This window comes from Anomaloglossus baeobatrachus, chromosome 5 (genome assembly GCF_048569485.1).
Source record: "Anomaloglossus baeobatrachus isolate aAnoBae1 chromosome 5, aAnoBae1.hap1, whole genome shotgun sequence".
NCBI classification, from domain to species: Eukaryota; Metazoa; Chordata; class Amphibia; order Anura; family Aromobatidae; genus Anomaloglossus; species Anomaloglossus baeobatrachus.
The window spans coordinates 361,612,488-361,621,440 of record NC_134357.1 but is presented as its reverse complement, the minus strand read 5'-3'; positions in this window follow the sequence as shown (position 1 = coordinate 361,621,440).

Sequence of the window (8,953 nt, the reverse complement as noted above, 5' to 3'; positions counted from 1 at the left end):
CATTATCCTCCTGGCCTTGAGTACATGTACTATAGCATTATATACAGCATTTGCCAACTATGAATGTGGCTGGACGTACGGGACAATAAAATGTATTGTCAAGATGCTTTAAGGTGGGCTTTATTGACAATTTATCTGAAGGATTGTAGGAGGATGGGTCATTTTAAAGGAGTTGTCCAATGGTATCGTATTGAGCGGTGGGGGTCGAACCATTGGGACCTGTATCAATCGGCAGAACTAGGAATTTTTATCTTCATTATGAAATGGAGACGTTAGTTGGACATCCGACTGGCACGCAACTCATTCTCTATGGGGCTGCTGGGAAAGAAAATGAGCAGCCCCACAGGAGTGAATAGAGCAGTGGTTGTAAATGTGCACTTTAGTTCCATTTGAACAAGTATAAAAGTTCCCAATTCTGCTTGTCTGTTTGGGTCCCAGCAGTTGGAACACTCACCAACATTGACCACCTGTTGTAAGAATACATCCTGAAATAGTCCTTTTATCCTTGAATTTTACCTTTGTCAGATAATCTGCACCCCTATATATACCACATGTAAACAAACACCGAAAGATCAGCAGTTTCCAAACTAAAATATTTAAAGGCTTGGAGGGCCAGACTTGCAATTTTGGTAACTATAACATAGGCTGAATCGCCACAAACACTTTTACCAGTGTCTTTCTCTTTCTCTGCCACCTACATTGGCAGGCCATAATCTGCTGGTAGTCTACAGTGAGTATCTTGACCATATAATTTATATGCAGATTTTCCCACGCCAAGCTGTATAAACCTGAATGCTTATTGGATGAAGCAGATCAGGTGATGGGTATTTGTGTAATGAGGGAGGGTGTGGACTAAGGATATCAACACCCTTTATCAGGATAGCAGAGTTATTAGGCAACTTGGTTTCCTCAGGCAAGGTGGACCAAAAAAGAGATTTAACTGACTGAAAAGTCAATACTAGATACAAGTCTAACAGCGGAATGCAGCACTCTTGACATTGCTAAGGTACGACAGTGTGATAATAGGACCATCAAAAGTTTTGTTGCAAATGGCCAACAAGGTTGCAAAAAAAACGTGTTGAGGGAAAAAAACGCCAATCATTTGAGACAAATCAAATATGAAAAAAACAGCAACCCATTAGCTTCCTGTTCTGCCATATTCCAGAACTGCAAGTTCTCTGCAGGCCCAGAAGTACAAGGAGTTCAGACACAGAGGTAAGGAAGGCTGAAACCAACCACCACTGAACAAGACACAGAAGACAGCCAATAAATATCTGAATACGGATTTTTTCATCTTATCTGATGAGATAGGAGTGACTAGATGGATGGGTGTATGGCTGAATCTCTAACAGGGATATACTGTACATCTACAAAAGATGTCAGCAAGGTGGAGGTAAAGTACTGCTGTGGGCTGGTATTAGCTAGTTGGACCTTTTCAGGTTGAAGATGGAGTCAACATTAAGGCGGGCTTTGCACACTACGACATCGCAGGTGCGATGTCGGTGGGGTCAAATTGAAAGTGACGCACATCCGGCATCGCATGCGACATCGTAGTGTGTAAAGCCTAGATGATACGATTAACCAGCGCAAAATCGTCGTAATCGTATCATCGGTGCAGCGTCGGCGTAATCCATAATTACTCTGACGTGACGGTCCGATGTTGTTCCTCGCTCCTGCGGCAGCACACATCGCTGTGTGTGAAGTCGCAGGAGCGAGGAACATCTCCTACCGGCATCACTGCGGCTTCCGTAGGATATGCGGAAGGAAGGAGGTGGGTGGGATGTTTACATCCCGCTCATCTCCGCCCCTCCGCTCCTATTGGCCGCCTGCCGTGTGACGTCGCAGTGACGCCGCACGACCCGCCCCCTTAATAAGGAGGCGGGGCGACGGCCAGAGCGACGGTTGCTGGGCAGGTGAGTGCATGTGAAGCTGGCGTAGCGATAATTTTCGCTACGCCAGCTATCACAAGATATCGTACCTGCGACGGGGGCGGGGACTATCGCGTGCGACATCGCAGCATCGGCTTGCGATGTCGCAACGTGCAAAGCCGCCCTTACTCTCAGACCTACTACCAGTTTTTAAAAGATACTTTCTTTAATAAGTGATACAGGAAAAGTCTTCCTCTTTCAGGAAAACACATGTTTTTTAAACAAGACAATGCTCCATCACATACATCAGAGTCTCCACTGCTTGCCTGCCAGTAAAGTCCTTAAAGATGAAAGAATAATGACCCTGGCCCCTTCCTCACCAGACCTAAACCCTACTGAGAACTTGTGGGGCCTTCTTAAACAGGAGATTTACAGTGAAGGAAAACAATCCATCTTCCTGTGTCTGGGAGGCCGTGGTTGGTGCTTTCAAAAAAGTTGATTGGCAAAAGATTAAGAAACAGACAGATGCCATGGGTGGAAGGCTTATGGGTGTTATTAAAAAGAAGGCAGGCTATATTGGTCACTGTTATTTTTTTAAATGTCAGAAATTTATGTTTGTACATTTTGAATTGTTTGGTTATTACACTTTAGCAGAACAAAATAAACAATTGAGATGGAAAAATGTATGTTTTTCATTTAGTTGCATAATAATTCTGCACACATAGATATTCTCCTAAAAAATACAAAACTTCACTTTTACTTATATAGTAGTTGCGACTTACACAACTACTCCAGGTGAGTGATTCCCTGTAATCAGTTTATTCTAGTACCACCAGGATAAAACCCTATTTGTGCCTTTTGTCTTTTTCAGCAATTTTAACTTCAATAAAATTTTGAAAGGCGCAAATGTAACACAAAACCTTAATAGAGCACATATCAAACTTGTACCTAAAGGAGGGAAGGATCTTGATAACCCCTCAAACTATATACCAATATCACTGATAAACTAGGACTACAAGATATTGGCTAAACCTATGGCAAATAGATTGTTTCTAGTTTTTCCTAAAATAATAGACAGACCACAAACAAGTACAGTAGAATTTGTAAAGGGAAGATCAGCAGTGGGGAAAATTAGGAAAGCAATGGTAGTGAAGGTTACCATTAAAACTAGAACTACTGAGGTAGTCATTTTGACTACTTTGCACCATGTATTTCTATATAGGTGTCACGAGTCCAGTAGTTCTAGTGTTAAAGGTAGGGAGATAGAAACAGGTGAACAACCAGCCCTGCTCACGTTCGATGCAAAAAAGGTATTTGATAATGTGAAGTGGAAATGACTGGTAGTTGTATTAGATATAATCGGGTTACAAGGGGCATTAACATATTTTATTAGATTGTTGTAAGCAAACCCACAGACGAAGCAATGTACACTGGGCTTTCTGTCCACGTCTTTTCCTTTGATGAAGGGACCAGGTAGGGGTGGCTGCTCTCCCCACTGCTGTTCAATCTAGCTATTGAACTTCTCTAAAGATACTTAAATGGACAATAGGATTTTGAGGAGATAAGTGTAGGGAAGAAACCACTATATTCAGCGCTGTTAGCACATGATTAGTGATGTGCGGACTCGCAGATAACTGGGATCGGCAGGTCTGTGTCATTTGGATTTTAAAATCTGGTTCTAGGATGGATTCCGGTCCCCTTATAAGTCTATGGGGACCAGAATCCTGTGATTAAAAATGGTGGTAGAAGGGATAGGAGCAGGTGTGCAGTACTTACTGAGGCCCTGGCACAGCTGTACGTTGTTTCCAGGCCGCGCATTCACTTTCGGAGCCATGCATTACGTTCATTTCATATGCACTGCTTTCCCCACCCACCGATGTCTGTCATTGGTTGCAGTCAGATGCTCCCCCACACTGAGTGGCAACATTTCTGACGCTTCCAATCACAGGTGCTGTGTGTGTCTATCATGGTATAAAACTAAATAAATAAAATATTTGGCGTAGGCTCCCCCCATATTATGATACCCAGTACAGATAAAGCCCATGGCTATAGGCTGTAGCCCCCAGGCATGTGCTTATCTTGGCTATTTATCAAAGAAGGAGGAACTGCATGCAACTTTTTTTTAATTATTTAACGCTGGGGGCGTGTCTGACTGCAACCAATCACAGACACTAGGACGGCCAGTGTGCAGGGAAACCAGGTAATGTGCGGCCCCTGAAGTGAATGAGTGGCAGCTGGAGCAGTGTACAGCCTCGCGGCGCCTCGGTAAGTATGAAGCGCTTGCTTCATTCTTATTTTCTTTATTTTTCCTTTTATTTTTTTTATTCCCCGAATTGCTGGATCCGGATCAAAACCTGGAATCCCAGGCCCGGGTCCTGCTCTTGGGTTTTAAACTGCGCGGAACCGGACTTTTACAGTCTGGTTCCACCCATCACTACACATACAAAGCATAGAAATATTTGGCTCCTTCTCGGGCTTCTGAATGAATAAGAAAGAAATGCGAGAAATCAGAGGGAAAAATAAAAATAATTACTTTGTACCTAGTGAGAATATATGTAGCATACCCATAGTAAAATGAAGTATACCTGGGAAGATATCTGGGGTGCACAACGGAATCAGTATATACTCTCAATTACAATCCCCTGATAGGAAAAATGGTGAAGGAAGTGAAAACGTAGTTCAACCTGCCTCTATCTTTACTGGGGAGCAGTCGTATGATGAGTTTTCCAAAATTCTTATATCCTCTACAAACTATTCCATTATTGCTAAAATCTAGAGACATTAGCCCCTTCACCCCCGGGCGATTTTCCGTTTTTAATTTTCGTTTTTTGCTTCCCATCTTCGGAGAGGCATAACTTTTTAATTTTCTGTCAGTCTTGCCATATGAAGGCTTTTTTTTTGTGGGAAGGGTTGTACTTTTGAATGAAACCACTAGTTTCACCATATAGTGTACTGGAAAATGGGAAAAAATTCCAAGTGCAGTGAAATTGCAAAAAGTGCAATAGCACGATTGGGGCATATTTTATTCACCGTGTTCACTATGTAGTAAAACTGAGATGTCAGTATGATAACTCAAACATATACAGTTAGGTCCAGAAATATTTGGACAGTGACACAAGTTTTGTTATTTTAGCTGTTTACAAAAACATGTTCAGAAATACAATTATATATATAATATGGGCTGAAAGTGCACACTCCCAGCTGCAATATGAGAGTTTTCACATCCAAATCGGAGAAAGGGTTTAGGAATCATAGCTCTGTAATGCATAGCCTCCTCTTTTTCAAGGGACCAAAAGTAATTGGACAAGGGACTCTAAGGGCTGCAATTAACTCTGAAGGTGTCTCCTTCATTAACCTGTAATCAATGAAGTAGTTAAAAGGTCTGGGGTTGATTACAGGTGTGTGGTTTTGCATTTGGAAGCTGTTGCTGTTACCAGACAACATGCGGTCTAAGGAACTCTCAATTGAGGTGAAGCAGAGCATCCTGAGGCTGAAAAAAAAGAAAAAATCCATCAGAGAGATAGCAGACATGCTTGGAGTAGCAAAATCAACAGTCGGGTACATTCTGAGAAAAAAGGAATTGACTGGTGAGCTTGGGAACTCAAAAAGGCCTGGGCGTCCACGGATGACAACAGTGGTGGATGATCGCCGCATACTTTCTTTGGTGAAGAAGAACCCGTTCACAACATCAACTGAAGTCCAGAACACTCTCAGTGAAGTAGGTGTATCTGTCTCTAAGTCAACAGTAAAGAGAAGACTCCATGAAAGTAAATACAAAGGGTTCACATCTAGATGCAAACCATTCATCAATTCCAAAAATAGACAAACCAGAGTTAAATTTGCTGAAAAACACCTCATGAAGCCAGCTCAGTTCTGGAAAAGTATTCTATGGACAGATGAGACAAAGATCAACCTGTACCAGAATGATGGGAAGAAAAAAGTTTGGAGAAGAAAGGGAACGGCACATGATCCAAGGCACACCACATCCTCTGTAAAACATGGTGGAGGCAACGTGATGGCATGGGCATGCATGGCTTTCAATGGCACTGGGTCACTTGTGTTTATTGGTGACATAACAGCAGACAAGAGTAGCCGGATGAATTCTGAAGTGTACCGGGATATACTTTCAGCCCAGATTCAGCCAAATGGCGCAAAGTTGATCGGACGGCGCTTCATAGTACAGATGGACAATGACCCCAAGCATACAGCCAAAGCTACCCAGGAGTTCATGAGTGCAAAAAAGTGGAACATTCTGCAATGGCCAAGTCAATCACCAGATCTTAACCCAATTGAGCATGCATTTCACTTGCTCAAATCCAGACTTAGGCTATGTGTCCATAGACTTTGCTTGAAAAGCAGAACACAACCATTTTGGCATTAAACACTGCAGTTGAAAAAGCAGCAAAAAAGCAGGTAAAAAGCAGGTAAAAAGCAACGTGGACACATAGCCTAAAGACGGAAAGACCCACAAACAAGCAAGACCTGAAGGCTGCGGCTGTAAAGGCCTGGCAAAGCATTAAGAAGGAGGAAACCCAGCATTTGGTGATGTCCATGGGTTCCAGACTTAAGGCAGTGATTGCCTCCAAAGGATTCGCAACAAAATATTGAAAATAAAAATATTTTGTTTGGGTTTGGTTTATTTGTCCAATTACTTTTGACCTCCTAAAATGTGGAGTGTTTGTAAAGAAATGTGTACAATTCCTACAATTTCTATCAGATATTTTTGTTCAAACCTTCAAATTAAACGTTACAATCTGCACTTGAATTCTGTTGTAGAGGTTTCATTTCAAATCCAATGTGGTGGCATGCAGAGCCCAACTCGCGAAAATTGTGTCACTGTCCAAATATTTCCGGACCTAACTGTATACCTTTTACTTATAACTAAGGTAGTTAAAAAAATTCTCAATATTGTCCAAAAAAAAAATTGTGTTTTTGGCGCCATATTCTGAGACCCGTAGCGTTCTCATTTTTCAGGATCTGGGGCTCAGTGACAGCTTAGTTTTTGCATCTTGAGCTGACATTTTTAATAACACCATATTTGTGTGGATGCTATGTTTTGATCGCCTGTTTTAGCATTTAAAAAAAATTTAAATTTAAAAAAACAACCAAAAAATGAAATTTTGGCGGTTCAAATTTTTTTAATCACCACACCGTGTACCAATCAGATTAATTGATTTTATGTTTTGATAGATTGGGAATTTCTGAATGTGGTGATACCAAATATGTGTATATTTTTTAACTTTTTCATTTTCAATGTGGCGAATGGAGATGATTTGAACTTTTTTATTTTTTTCATATTTTTTAAAACTTTGCCTTTAAATGTTGTATTTATTTTACTAGTTCTTCCCCTAGTGGACTTTATGGAGCAGCAGTTTGATTGCTTGTTAATTTCTGTTTATCAGAGCTGCACAGCTGTGATCAGCAAAAGTGCAAAGTTTCGTGAGAGCCGGCGCTCTCTCGGCTCTTATAGGATGTGCGTCATGGTAGCTTCAGCAGCCATCATATGACCCCGAGCTACCATGGCAACAATCGACTCTCCTTGATCATGTCACGAGGCCTCCGATGGCAGCAGAAAATGGCGCAATCCTCCAGGGCACCTTCTGCATTGTATCATGTACAGTGGGGAAAAAGTATTTAGTCAGCCACCAATTGTGCAAGTTCAACTACTTAAAAATATGAGATTTGCCTGTAATTGACATCATAGGTAGACCACAACTATGAGAGACAAGATGAGAAAACAAATCCAGAAAATCACCCTGTTTGATTTGGCAAGATTTTATTTGCAAATTATGGTGGAAATAAGTATTTGGTCAATAACAAAAGTTAATCTCAATATTTTGTTATATATCCTTTGTTGGCAATGACAGAGGTTAAACGTTTTCTGTAAGTCTTCATAAGGTTGGCAAACACTGCTGGTGTTATATTGGCCCCATTCCTCCATGCGGATCTCCTCTAAAGCAGTGATGTTTTGTGCCTGCCGCTGGGTAACATGGACTTTCAACTCCCTCCAAAGGTTTTCTATGTGGATGAGATCTGGAGACTGGCTAGGCCACTCTAGGACCTTCATAAGCTTCTTACAAAGCCACTCCTTCATTGCCCTGGTGGTGTACTTGGGATCATTATCATGCTAAAAGACCATGTTTTATCTTCAATGACCTTGCTGATGGAAGGAGGTTTGCACTAAAAATCTCATGATACATGGCCCCATTCATTCTTTCATGGACAAGGATCAGTCATCCTGGTCCTTTTGCAGAGAAACAGTCCCAAAGCATGATGTTGCCACCCCCATGCTTCACAGGAAGTATGGTGTTCTTTGATGGAACTCAGCATTCTGTCTCCTCCAAACATGACGAGTTGTGTTTCTACCAAACAGTTCTACTTTGGTTTCATCAGACCATATGACATTCTCTCAATACTCTTCTGGATAATCCAAATGCTCTCTAACAAACTTCAGATGGGCCCGGACATGTACTGGCTAAGCAGGGGAACACGTCTGGCACTGCAGGATCTGAGTCCCTGGCGGAGTAGTGTGTTACTGATGGTAGCCTTTGCTACTGTGGTCCCAGCTCTATGCAGGTCATTCACTAGGCCCGTGTGGTTTTGGAATTTTTGCTCACGGTTCTTGTGATCATTTTGGTCCCATGGGGTGAGATCTTGCGTGGAGCCCCAGTCGAGAGAGATTATCAGTGGTCTTGTATGTCTTCCATTTTTTTATATTGCTCCCACAGTTGATTTCATCACACCAAGCTGCTTGCCTATTGCAAATTCAGTCTTCCCAGTCTGGTGCAGGGCTACAATTTTCTTTCTGGTGTCCTTCGACAGCTCTTTGGTCTTCACCATAGTAGAGTTTGGAGTGTGACTGTTTAAGGTTGTGGACAGGTGTCTTTTATACTGATAACAAGTTCAGGTGCCATTACTACACGTAATGAGTGGAGGACAGAGGAGCCTCTTAAAGAAGAAGTTACAGGTCTGTGAGAGCCAGAAACCTTGTAATGTTTTTAGATGACTAAATACTTATTTTCCACAATAATTTGCAAAATAATTTTTGCCAAATCAGACAAGATGATTTTATGGATTTGTTTTCT